The following is a 14,634-nucleotide window of genomic DNA, read 5'->3' as shown; positions in this document are numbered from 1 at the left end:
TGAGTTTGAGGGTTAAGGATAGGGTTAGGGTTAGGGGAGGGTGAAGGGGAGGGTGAGGGTGAGGGTGAGGGTGAAGGTGAGGGTGAGGGTTAGCGTTAGGTGAGGGTGGGGGTGATGGGGAGGTTGAGGTTGAGGGTTTGATGAGGTTGATGGTGAGGTTGAGGGTTAGGGTTAGGTTTAGGGTTAGGTGAGGGTGGGGGTGAGGATCGATAATGGGTTAGCGTAACTATTATATCATTAATTACATAGAAACTACACACACCGTACACTCATATTTTCGAGCCGTAGAATACCCCGTCCAATAAATACTATATATAATCTCTTTATTTACTTGTCACATACGCGTACAGGATCGTTGGCGGATACGAGACCATCTTGTTCGTTCCGATAACTTTTTTGTACGCGTATGTGAGAGGGGGCTTATATATAAATATTTATGGAGACACGATTTCTTCAACATATTTTGACGTGGAAATCGCAGCGGATTGATGCGCTGGTGGCTTGTTGGAGATATATATGTGTGAGTCATTTATTTTAATTTTCATCATTATTAGTTATTAGTTTATTATTATGTTTAATACACTGATTTGTATCTACTTTTTCTTTATATGCTGAAGCGATTTTTCTTTCTTGACGATAATATTTGTGCCTGGACGTACTGCTTCGGGCAAATCAATGTATCATTCAAGAGATGGCGGTTTGAGGTAAAGAAAAAATATTTCGTCCAAATAACAGAAGATTGAGAGCGATTCTGGCATCTTGACGAGCGTGTGGATGGAGTAGATTTTTTTGCACTTTGCAGTTACTGGGACATGGATGAAATTCAGGTATTATTGAAGTATATAATTTTAATTTATTGTTTGAATTTCTATATTGTTTCGAATTGACATTGTTTTGCAGGCTCAAGCTGAAATAGCAAGGAGGAATCACAACGCGCCTCGCAGTTACGAGCATCACGGGGGCTCCAGGACATTCAGCCAGCATTATCATCAATTAGAGCTTGAGGTATATAATATATTAGCTTTTACGTTGAGTATAATTTATGTGTTATGGGTTAATGATATATTTGAATAAAATAGGGAAGGGGAGATCTCAGACATTTTGCAGATCGTATTCTGACTTCCTGGAGCCCGAATTACGCCAATGAAGAGAAGAAAGCAAAGAATAAGGATCTGGCTGTAAGTAGCAGTTCATTTATATATTCAATTTCATATCAATGCATCATTATTAAGTCGACTTGCCCGGGTTGTTTTGATATATCGCAGGAGAAATTACATGCCAAGGTACAGGAGCAATTGACTCAGTCTCAGGTCTGTTCTAACACTCCTGCCCGGCTAAGTAGAGAGGATGAGGACTCCATCATTGAGACGGTCATTGGACCTAGTAGGAAGAACAGATATCGGTGGAGAGGATCCGAGCAGAGGCCGCACGAGTCTAGTAGCACCTACGAGTCTGCAGCACCACAAGGAACACCGGGAAGCAGTTCATATCAAGACTCGATGGAGCAGCGATTAAAAGCGATTGAAGATTGGCAGTCGCAGCAAATAACATATCAGCGGGCTCTAGAGGAGGAACGGAGGCGCCGGGAGCAGACCGTATTAGAGTTCACACAATTCATGTCGACTCTGCCTCAGGAGGCTTAGGAGGCATATAGGAGACGGTTTTTGTCGTCACAGGTAATATATATACTTTGCTTTTTTTTAATAAGAAGATATCGTACATACTGATACACACTGATACAAACTGTTACACACAAACCCTAACTCTAACCCTAACACAAACATCAATACATTGGCTGGTAATTGCAAGATTAGATATATAGTAAGCTTATGTGGCAGTAATTATGAAATTAAGGGAGGAAGATAGTTTGTACCGGTGAGATGTGAAAGAAATCTTATTCCTTGCGATCGGCTATTGGTGGTCACATTTTCTGCTTTGCTGCTCATATAAATGAAATCAGAACCTATTTGTGATGCTTGAAATAGGGAGAACACGAAATAATATAATCTATAGTCAAAATATTATATCAATGAATTATATGCATAATTTAGACATGATGATATGGACTTCCCAAATAATAATAATAATAACATGTACATCAACAAACACTACAAAAGATCGGTATTATAGCAAATAACATTTCTAAACATACATATACAGGCTGATACTAGTTAGGCTAAAAACTGTTTGAAATGCTAGATCCAAAGTGATACCAAAAACAACACTTGAGAAAATAGTTCGATATCAGATCAAAAATAGTTCGATATAGGGACTTCTTAACGATAATGTTCGCATTAGAGTTCTGAATTCAATAAAAGCAAGACATCGTGGTGTTGTGTTGTTGTGTTGTGATGGTGTAGTGTTGTGTTGTGGTGTTGTGGTGTTGTGGTGTTGTGTTGTAGTATATTTATATTTGTACCCTTATTAACGTTTACACACACTTGTTAACATTTGATATATATATTTACAGGCCGGGACTTCTTCACAAGGTACAGCCGGGGGTAGTCCTAATGTGGCTGGTGTTGAGGATGAGGATGATGATGATGATCAGGAGGATTGATTGTCCTTAACATAACTTTGAAAACAATTTCTTGTGTTGTATAAACAATATTTATTATGTACCTGTCGAGAAACTTTTACTTGCTTTTATTGAATTAAATGTGTGATATATGCGTGAGATGTGATATTTGCGTAAGATTGAAGCTTTCTTTTGCTGATTGAACAGGTTTTTAAAAATTATTATCGATATTGTACAGGGTATTTTCAATTTTCAAATTATTTACCAAAATTTTTTGTAATTTTTAGCGACGGAAAATCAGTTGCTAAAAACAATTTTAGCAACGGAAATTCCGTCACTAAAGTCCTATTTAGCGAAGGAAAACATGCACGAAACCATACCTGTACAAATTAAAAAAATAATAGCGACGGAAAATCCGTCGCTAATATTTCTTTAACGACGGAAATTCCGTCGCTAAATATATATTAGCGACGGAATTTCCGTCGCTATTGTTTTTTTAATTTTTTATTTTTTTAAATTGACGACCAAAATTCTGTCGCTAATAGTCTGTCGCTAAAATTTAGCGACGACATTTCCGTCGCCAAAAGTCTTTTTAGGCACCCCTATTATAGCGTCGAAAATTTAGCGACGGAATTTTAATTTTTCCGTCGCTAAATCTTTTAGCGACGGAATATCAACTTATAGCGACGGATTTGTCCGTCGCTAAAAGTTGAAAATCCAGCAGTGTGTAATGGACTCCTGAACATGACCCTGTTCCTGAGTCCCAACATCCACTGTATCCACTAAATGCCTGGATGTCATCTCATCTCCTTCTAGTGTCACCTCTGTAGGAGCCTCGATGGATACAATGCTCTCTGGAGTGAGTGGAATCACATCATCCTCCACCTGCTACGATATCTCCTGAATTTTGTCTTCCTCCACTTGCTGAGGAACTTGAGGCTTCATCATGTACGCCTCGTCAAATGTGACATGAGACTACACTCCAAGACGCTGATAAGGGTGAGCCTGATGAAATGGCTGATGCTGAGAATGTTGCTGTGACGCCCCTGGGTTCACACAAGGCTGCAGTCCGAGGTGAAACCAGAGATGTCAAACCTGCCATGCACCACACCATGCAATAACATGTTTCACCATCACAATTCTATCACTCTAGTAGAGTCAATAACAGGCGTAAGTACAAAAGCAAGTAAAAGATAATATAAGAGATAACTGATAAAATGATAGAGATCAAAATAATATTTCATCATCCAACGTACAGAAATACAAAGTAAATGTCTGAAATGAATAAACTGGAGTTCTTAACAAATCTCAAATATAACAAGTCTGAGTAAAGGAAATAAGGCACACAACCTTTATAACATCTAGAATAAAATCCTCAAAGGTCTAAACAAAGTCTACAGTGGAGCTCCATAAATAAAATATAACTAAATAGACAGCTGAAGAGATAGTGCATCGCCATCGACCTGCGACTCTTCGGGCTTCTGGCTCGTTACCTGAAAGGGGGAGGGACAACGAGCGTCAAAGCGCTAGCGAGCAACATCACAACCAACCCCAAGGGAAAGTGCTCGTTGTATACAGAAAATACAATTATTTCATAATAGTTAAAATCTTTGATCCTAGCAAAATAAATGGGTTTTAGTATTTAAGAAATTACAACACGAGCGTATGTACGTCGAGCGAAATAATCCAAACAAGGAAACCCTCATGTATATACCTTGTATCTCAAATTGTAACAAGGAAACCCTCATGTATATACCTTGTATCTCAAATTGTAAATCCCTAAACACCAAACCCAAGATCTAATACAGGAACAATAATAAAGAGAAATACAACCCATTTCAGAACTTAAATATTGTGTCATGTCATAACCAAATAAGTGTCAAAGATCAAAATTACATAAGTGTCATGTCCAGCCTAGGTAGCTATCATGTCCAAATCTCATGTAATCATGTCATGTCCTGATTCAGATAAGTGTCATACTCATAGCTTAACAAATGTCCACATATGTTCTAATAGGTAAATCAGATAAGTGTCATACTCATAGCTTAACAAATGTCCACATATGTTCTAATAGGTAAATGTCCAACACAATGACTGAACTGGATTATAGTCCAACACGAGGACTTTAATAGATTATAGTCCAACACGAGGACTTTAATAGATTATAGTCCAACACGAGGACTTTAATGGATTATAGTCCAACACGAGGACTGAAATAATATAGTTTGCCCAACACATGGACCAAATAGTAAATATCGATGAGATATGTGAAAAGATACCCTTATACAAATTTCACACGCGTCTCGGTGTATGATTCTAAACTGGTGTCCTCAGGTCATCTATCATGCATAGATACATAGTAAAACTGAAATATAAATATCACATAATCGAGGCAATCCCTTGAACACACGAAAATACACAACAAAAACAACTGTGCACCAAAACTGTGCGGCGGTCGACCGACCCGGTCGACCGCACTCGGAGTAGAAACTTACTATGCAGCAGAGGTCGACCGCCAAGACATCGCGGTCGACCGCCAAGACATCGCGGTCGACCGACCCGGTCGACCGCGCAGTGGGCAGACGAGTTCTGCCCCTTTTGCGCGCCCAGCGGTCGACTGGTGCGGTCGACCGCAAGGCAGACAGAGGCTCAGATCTGGGTTTTTCTGTCAGCTTTGAAACATGTATATTCCATTCTCTCTTTGAGTTTACAGCAACATAGCATTCTTAAAATGTCATATAATAGATAAAAATGAAAATTTTCACATTTAGAAATTACCAAGATCCCAAACATATTTAAACATGATCTATATATTGTTAAAACAATAAAAGACAGAAGTTTACTCCTTAAAAAAAAAACATATTCAGATCTAGATCTCTTTAATAGAATTCATTGGTGAGCTTTTAAAATATGAAACACCTGTTTAATAGAATTCATTGGTGAGCTTTTAAAATATGAAACACCTGAATCTCATAATATATGCTATAATGATCTATTAGCTATTCATAAAATACGAATTTGGCTCAATAAAACTCAAACAAAGCATGAAAAACAAAAGGGGGAGAAGTTGGGCGAGATGTTACTCGCCTCTGATGTGGAGAACGCTCCTTGATCTGTAGGAGGATGATCCCCTGTTGAATCCCTCAGAAAATCTGCCGAGAATCCTTCGAAATTCCCCAAAATGCCAAAATCCGAGCTAGGGTTTAGAGGGGAGAGAGAGAAGGGGGCTGAGGCTATTAGGGTTCAAAAGAGGGTTCTGAGAGCTTCAAAACGAGTATATATACCTAGGGTAACAAGCAGGTTTGGTATAGACAAAACCCGACCCGAAACAGAACTGACAGTTCGACTGCGCAGAGATCTGGGTCATGCTCATATTGGGGTTAGGTAAAATGACTGTAACTTTCTCATACGATCTCGGAATAAGATGATCTAAGATTCATTGGAAATCTCTTGAAGAGACCTACAACTTTGATCTTATATACTTTTCCAGATTCTGACTGAAACAGTATGAAAAACATAAAAACTCTTAACTGGTCAAAATTCTCAGATTCCCACTCTTTGCCTTTGTGCATGTTTTGTGAATTTGAACTCATATATTCACAAATATACATTGAATTGACCTCAAATCAATTCTGATCATACTCAAACATCAAAGATATATTATTTCCACCATATAATATATTTATAATTATTTATCACATTATATTCAAATTTTTAGGGTTTTATAGCTTTCCTCTCCCTCAGATTCAATTTACCACCATTAACATGGTAATAAGCTGGACACCCAAATATCCGAAGCGACTCATAGTCACTAGCTACCGAACCAGACCAACGCTCCAACGGAGTCTTCCCCTGTATCGCAGTGCACGACAACCTATTCACGAGGTGACTCGCATAAACCAACGCTTCGGCCCAAAAGGATCTAGGCAATCCACTATGTGTCATCATACATCGTACCTTCTCCAGCAAGGTACGGTTCAATCTCTCTGCCACCCCTTTCTGTTGCAGTGTCTCTCTAACTGTGAAGTGTCGTCTAATGCCGTGATCCTGGTAAAACTACAGAAACGGATCACTCTTATACTCTCCACCGTTATCTGAACGTAGAGTCTTCACATTTCTATCTGTCTGTAGCTCCACTTTTTTCTTCCACTCCACAAAAATATCCAGGACCTGATGTTTATGCTTCATCGGGCATATCCAATTCCTCCTGGAATAGTCATCAATGAAAGTGACAAAATAGTTGGCCCCACCAAATGATGTGTGTTTGGAAGGGCCCCAAACATCTGTGTGAATGTAGTCCAATATACATTGGGTATTGTGAATAGCGGTGCCGAATTTCACTCTTGTCTTCTTCCCAAATATGCAATATTCACACAGTTCCATCTTGTAGGTCTTCACACCCTTCAATAGCCCCTGCTTCGCCAATACCTGCAGGGACTTATCACCAGTGTGTCCCAATCTCATATGCCATAAGCTGGTAGTATCTTTCTCTGTGGTAATAGAAGCTGCCAGACCCCTTGTTACTGTTTTGCCCTTCAAGTAGTAAATGTTGTTTTTCCTGACACCTCGCATCACCACCATGGACCCTTTTGTGACCTTCAGAGTCACATTCTCCAAGATCACCTTATAGCCAGCTGCCTCCAAAGTTCCAAGCAAAATGATATTCTTCGTCAATTGAGAAACAAATCTCACTTCTTTCAGCTCCCGAGTCACCCCGTCACACATCCGGATCCGTACTGTACCAATACCACCAATAGGGCATACGTGATCATTACCCATGAGCACAATATCCCCTCTTTCCAACTCCTCAAAGCTGGAGAACCAATCCCTCCTAAGACAAATATGGTATGTAGCACCAGAATCCATCATCCACTCCGTAGAGTCAGCGTAACAAACTGACGGTAATGCAGAGCATGAATAGCCTGAAGAATTCGTATCTGAATTGTCATCACTAGCCTTGACAACATTCACTTCCGAAGCTTGTACAGCTTTCCCTTTATTCTTCCCGGCTTTGTCTTTCAACTTTGGGCAGTCGTTCTTCCAATGTCCTTCTTCTTTGTAAAAGCGATATTGATTCCTGTCAATATTTCTATGGCCACCTCTTGACTTCGATCTTGAGCGATCACCTGGACGATGGTTTGGACCACGGCCTCGAACTGCTAATGCATCTCCCGATGCCTTCTCGGAGGGTTCGTCATTACTCTTCCTCAACTCATAATTCACTAAAGCTGAGGTCACCTCCTTGTAGCTAACCGTAATTCTTCCATTTATCATAGTGAGAACAAACGTACCAAAATCATCCTCCGGCAACGAACACAATAGTAGTATCACCTTGTCTTCATCCTCAACCATGATATCTACATTGGCCATATCTGAAATTAGCTTTGTGAAGTTGTTAACATGCTCCTGAATGGAAACTCCCCTCTTCATCTTGAATTGGTAAAATCTCTTTTTCAAGTGAAGCCGATTCTCAATGCTCTTCGTCAGATACTTATCATTGAGTGTTTCCCACATTCTCTTCGCCGACGTCTCGTTCATTACGTCATAAATAAGATCCGGCGTCAAGCATGATCGAATAACTCCACAAGCCCTACTATTCATTTTCTTCCAAACCTTGTCCTCCATATCAGCGGGTTTCTCTTGTAACTCAAGAGTCTCCTCTAAATTCTGTGCATCCAAGGCGTCCATCACCTGACACCTCCACAATCCAAAATTAATCTTGCCGTCGAACTTCAGAACATCAATCTTCGTGTTATTGATGCTCAGACTCTGTATCGTCTTCGAAAGAGACGATCCCGATGTGCTTGTTTCTCCCATGTTGTTGATCTAATTCTTTAAATAGGAATCCTTCAGCGAATCCTTCGAACAAGCTCCCAAATCCAACCTGGCTCTGATACAACTTGTTGTGCGCAGCAAAAATTTTGGCAACACCTCCGGTGCGCAAGGTGCACAACAAGAGATTAGATCACAACGAAATTCTCGTTTCTCAAAGGAAACAAGAATCTGAAGCGAATATCTCAACAAAGTGAGATATCGGCTCTTCCTCTCATCAGTTCTAGGACTGACTTGTCGAGGGATCCTACAAGCTATTACAAATCACGACAAGAACATAAATTTTACGTGGTTCGGCAAATTGCCTACGTCCACGGGGCAAGGAGGGGGAGATCTACTACTAGAGGGAGAGAATACAAGTAGGGTTTACAATCACTCAATCTAAACCCCCACACAATCTCTCAAATCCCTCACACAAATCTCTCTCTACAAAAGGATGCACAAAAGAACTCCTCCGTCACAAACAGCGGCTGCACGTTGCCAAAGAAAAAAACTAGCTGATTTTTTCTCCTTGGTCGGGTGTGAGCTTCTGTGTTTCTTCCGTGTTCACACTAATTCGAGGACATTTGCACCCGCGTTCACACACATGTGGTCCCCCCACGAAGCCACGTTCACACATCCATCAAGTGTTTGTAAATTTAATTTAATTTAATTTAATTTAAATTTTCCCCCGTGAGTAGCAAGTTTGAACCTTTTGATGAATGGAAAATGAGGTCTTAATGCGATGAAATGCAGGTATGATGAATGTTTAATACCGCCCCTAAGGACCATTGACATGTTAGTGTTTTTGAGCTACAACAGGAAACTTCATGCACTGTTACCTTACTTTTAGTAACTAATATGTCAATCATCAATTATACGTAGACCCTTGCTAATTTAGTTCGGGTTTTTTCTAGGAACTCCGAGGCTTGCCTGGAGCTCTATATTTGCACTCTTCACATCAGCAATTATAGCTGGTTAATTTGCCCTCTTCACATCAGCGCTTGACTGAACCAAAGGTGGAAAGGGACTTCCCTTTCAATTAATGTTCTCTTTTACAGGTTCTACAACCATTGATAGATCCACGATGACCAATAACCATCCAAAGGACAATAATTAGTAGCTTTGTAATTAATATGCCTATCGTCATTTCGCAACTTTTTCTTTCTCAAGGTCATTACTACCAGGGGTTAATTGCGGATAGACCCCGTGTATTATCGTCAAATTGTGGATAGACCCTTGTAGTTCTAACTTCTATCGTTGCATATAGACCCCCTGGATTCTTAACTCAGTTAGTTTTCACATTTAATTTGTATGTAATGACCATTTTCTAGGTTCATAGTAAGTAAATCGTTTATGAAACTTGTATGTTAATTTTGATTTATAAAGACCAATCCTAATGTGGATTTAACATAGTTGAGAATCCGAGGGTCTATCTGCATAATAGAACTACATGGAGTCTATCCGCTAGTGCTAGCCATCATTTCTATCTTGTGAATGGAACCTGTTTGACATTGAAAGCTGCGGGTGTTATCTATGATCAATCTTTTTGGGAGCTAGGAAGCATCAGTCAAAGGGTGGTGATCAGTTATCTTTTTCCTGTTGTGAGCATTATATTTAACCAGTGTTTGAATGTACAAGTAAGAAGTTTCATCCTCAATGGCTTTTAAATGAATAAGAACAGACCATAAAAGCCTCTGAGAACAATGTGCCCATGTGAGAGAGCTTGTTGGCCCCTCTTCTTATGGTGAATACAAGGAACCTGCTGTCCTAGGGATTGGTCAGCTGCATGCTTCCAGGCTAGGGAACAAGAAAAAATGCCCACACCCTTAGGAATTGGCCACATCATTTGCTCACTTGAGGCCCCTGTAGGTCATATTTCTCATCCACTTGCCCCTTTCAAGGGGAAAATACCCCGTAGAGGGTCCCTTTACAGAAAAACATGTTTAAAATTGATGATTGCACTGATTCTATTGTTACATTGATTACCCTAATTTCATAAGTACCGACTAAAGTGATTTTAAATTAATAGTGGGACACTTGTCATGATCTCATATCTTCCTATATAATTTTTTTTATAGAAGACCTTTCACCGTTTTTTTCCCCTCCCACCTCTGAAGATCTTGTGGAGAATTATTCAACGGACCTGTAAGCAGATAATTGAAGATTCAAAAATTGTAGGATCCAAGGATGAATGCACCGATCTCCACCTGGACCACCAATTCTCCAATAGATAGAATCCACTAGATAGTTTTCCCTCAGGGGCTGTTTGATCCAAGTAAAGTTGTCAGTTTTAACAGCTTTACTTGCAAAAACGCCCCAAAAATAGGTGTTTTTGCAAGTAAAGCTGTCAAAGCTTTTGTCAGTTTTGACAGGGAAACCCAAACAAAAAAACCAACCAAACAGCCCCTGATGTTCATAGTCAAAGAAACGTGTAGAGTGCTGAGTGTCTACATAGAGAGAATAAAACAAAGGGCAAAGTAATCATAACAGAACCTAGAAACAATGGATTAGAGACAATAAAGTTTGTTGGAATAAGAGTCCCTATATCTTTGCAAGTTCTTGTGATCTGGAGTGCTTTTATCTTCAATTACGAGATAAATCATACAGAAAGCAAACCTTTGATAAACCCACTTGAGAACAAGCAACTGCAACCTTATATGTGAATTGTTTTGGATATAATTATATTCTTTTGTTTCCCCTGCAATTTTTCATGAGTAGGGAGTTTGAAACCTGATGTTAGGTAACATTGGATTTGGGAGTATGGATGAGTGATGCCAGCTTGAATCTGGACTATCCAACTGATATGATACTTAATTGGAATTCTTCATTTTACCAGAACACATTGTTAGGGTACACGTCAACAAGAACGCCTCAAACGGAGACGCAAAACACATCCAAACGATCTTGGAATCACAGAATAAAACCAACAAACACGAATTCAATCATAGTACTCACAGATATAACGTGGTTCACTCTTACGGAGCTACTTCACGGTGCAACGCCGCCACCCAATTCCTTTATATTCCTTTCGAGATTACAAAGGAAAAATAAAATAAAAGAGAATACTCTCTCTTGATCAAGACACTCTCTAAGAATACTCACAAACTCTCTCTCAAAATCCCTCAATGATATTACTTATATCTGTATCTTTCTCTTTCTCTTTCTCTCACTACTACTGAGATGCCTTACAAATCAAACTTGGGGGGGGGGGGGGATTTATACNGGGGTAGGTAAACAATATTTAGAGTAGGTGAACACCGTAGCACGGGGTAGGTAAACACTGTAGCACGGGGGTAGGTGAACGCTACTGACTCTTTGATAAGAAGGCTATCTACTCTCTCAATAGAATCTCCCACTTGGAGAGTCTTCTCAACGAACTCTGTTTCTTGGTTGCATCATCCGGATATCTTGTATCTTTGGCATCTTGCACGGCTCTCAACTTTCTCAACGGAGGTCATATGAGGTTGTACACAACCTCACCTTCTCGAGCAAAACTGGCTTGGTCAGCATATCGGTTGGATTGTACCTTGTATCAATCTTTACAAGCTTAAACTCGTTTTTGCTTTTCCATCTCCGTATGACATGATGCTTCACGTCAACATGCTTGATCCGAGCATGGAATGCGCCGTTCTCTGACAAGTAAATGGCACTCTGACTGCCGCAGTGGATGAAGTGTTTTTCAAAACTTACCCCAAGCTCGAGAAGAAAAGCTTTCAACCATAGCAACTTCTTTGATGTCTCTGCAACAGACACGTACTCAGCTTCAGTTGTCAACATAGCCACAGTATCCTGTAACTTGGATCTCCAACTTATTGCTCCACCACCCAAGATGAAGATGTAGCCGCTCGTGCTCCTTTTGGAGTCTATGTCTCCAGCGTAGTCTGCATCACAAAAGCCCTCTAGCTGTAAATTTGCCCCGTTATACTCTAAGACAACAGTCGGACGAGCATCTTAAGTAGCATAGAAGCCACTTGATCGCACTCCAGTGGTACTTCCTTGGATTGCTCATGAATCGGCTCAAAGCTCCCACTCCTTATGCAATATCTGGCCTCGTGTACACCATCGCATATATCAAACTCCCGACGGCAGATGTGTATGGTATGTTGACCATGAACTCATGCTCTTCAGCTGTCTCTGATGCTTGGGTCTTCGATAGCTTGAAATGACTCGCAAACAACGAGCCTACCGATTTAGCTTTTTTCATGCTAAACTTTTTAAGAATCTTCTCAATGTAGGCCTTTTGAGACAATCTCAGCTTCCGTGTTGATCTGTCTCTGGTGATCCTCATCCTAAGAATCTAGTTTGCTGGATCCAGATCCTTCATCTCGAAGCACTCGGAGAGATGCTCCTTGAGTTCCTCAATACGGGCCAAGTCGGTCCCTGCAATCAACATGTCATCAACATAAATCAAGAGTATTATAAATGATTCATCATACCTCTTGATGAAGCAGCAGTGATCTATGTCATATTTGAGAAAACTGTTCTCCTCCATAAAGTTCTCAAACTGCATGTACCACTATCGTGGAGCTTGCTTCAAGCCATACAAGCTCTTACGCAGGCGACACACGAGGCCCTCCCTGCCTCGTTTCTCGAAGCCCACTGGTTGATGCATATAGATCTCATCCTCTAAATCTCCATGAAGGAATATCGTCTTCACATCTATCTACTCTAGATGGAGATCTCGATCTGCCACAATGCTCAGCATAGTCCGGATCGTTGTCAACTAGACGACGGGAGGGAAAACGTTAAAATAGTCTATCCCTGCTTTCTTCTCATAGCCCTTCACTATAAGCCTCACCTTGTAGCGTCTCCATCCATCAGCTTCATCCTTGACCTGATAAATCCACCAATTGTGACGTGCATTTTGCTCTCTTGGAAACTTTACAAGCCCTCGAGTCCAATTCTTCGTCAAGAATTTCATTTCTTCCTCCATGGAAGACTCCCACTCGCGCGAGCTTTGCCGGTATGCTGTACCTCCTCATAGCTCTCTAGCTCACCACTGTCAGTTAGGAGAAGATAATTCATGGTGGAAATGTACCTCTCTGACACCCTCGGATTTCTTGGAGCTTTCAAACTGTGATCGACAGCTCTGTTGGATCCTGCTGCTATCCATCAGACATGTTCTCTTGGTCTTTGTCTTCTATGCTGACTTGTATCTCACCGTCATCCTTATTGTCAGTAATATCTAGGAAAAGAGGGGGAGATAGCTGACTCCCACTCACCTCTTTGGTCATGTATACCGCATCCTCATGGAACACGACGTCACGACTGCGCACCACCTTACGCGTATCATGATCCCAGAAATGGTACCCATACTCATCTCCTCCATAACCAATAAAAGAGAGTTTCTTTGACTTTAGATCAAGCTTTAACCGGTCAGCAGAATTGGTCATGACATAGGCGTCACAACCAAATACTCATAAGTGTTCTAGCTTCAGCTTCATTCCGATCCAAGCCTCATCCGGTATCTCATAACTGAGAGCCACGGATGGCCCGCTGTTAATCAAGTATGCAGCAGTATTCATAACATCGGCCCAAAAAACTCTTAGGCAATCCGGAGTGGATACTCATACTTCTAGCATGCTCCAAGATAGTACGATTCATACGCTCCACCACTCCATTGTGTTGAGATGTGTTTGGAACGATCTTCAGTCTCCTAATCCCATTAGACGAGCAAAACCTCTTGAACTCATGTTTGCAATACTCGCCTCCATTATCAAACTTTAGACGCTTCAGCTTATTGCCTGTTTCGTTCTCCACACAGGCAAACACTTCTTAAAGATGATGAAAACATCTGATTTGTGCTTTAAGAAGAACACCCACAGTTTTCTAGTAGCATCATCAATGAAAGAGACAAAGTAAAGAGAGGTACTAATAGATGGGACTTGCACAGGTCTCCACATGTCGGTGTGCACCAACTCTAATTTTTGCAGTTTTAGAGCCGGCTTGATCTTGTTGCACCTTCTTCTGTTTGCCTAGGATGCAGTCCTCACAGAAAGTCAGATCGATCTTGCTCAGACCCAGAAGCCTCTCTCTCTCTCGGTTATAATCTACATCCCCTTCTCGCTCATGTGGTCAAGTCGTTGATGCCAAGTGATGTAGTCGGCAAATGATGATGATGCTTGTCCTGCGGCAAGCAAGCGTCGATCTTTCCATAGGCGATGTAGAGAGACCCCTCACGTTTGTCGTGTGCTACCACCAGGGCACCCTTGGACACCTTCCAGCTTCCTTTCTCAAAGGATACTCTGTAACTGGAGTTAGTCAGTTGCCCGACTGATATAAGATTCCGCCTAAGATCTGAT

At 40.8% G+C, this 14,634-nt stretch overlaps 1 long non-coding RNA gene across 1 annotated transcript; it reads left to right on the top strand.

The window, feature by feature from the left end:
• Positions 462-931, top strand: LOC109828701. The gene is made up of 3 exons (XR_002243800.1): positions 462-520; positions 618-827; positions 901-931. It is a non-coding gene; the product is annotated as an uncharacterized LOC109828701 (long non-coding RNA).

The sequence above is a fragment of the Asparagus officinalis genome, chromosome 1 (genome assembly GCF_001876935.1).
Source record: "Asparagus officinalis chromosome 1, Aspof.V1, whole genome shotgun sequence".
NCBI classification, from domain to species: Eukaryota; Viridiplantae; Streptophyta; class Magnoliopsida; order Asparagales; family Asparagaceae; genus Asparagus; species Asparagus officinalis.
Note: the sequence above shows the minus strand (reverse complement) of the source record. Positions and strands in the feature narration are given on the sequence as shown.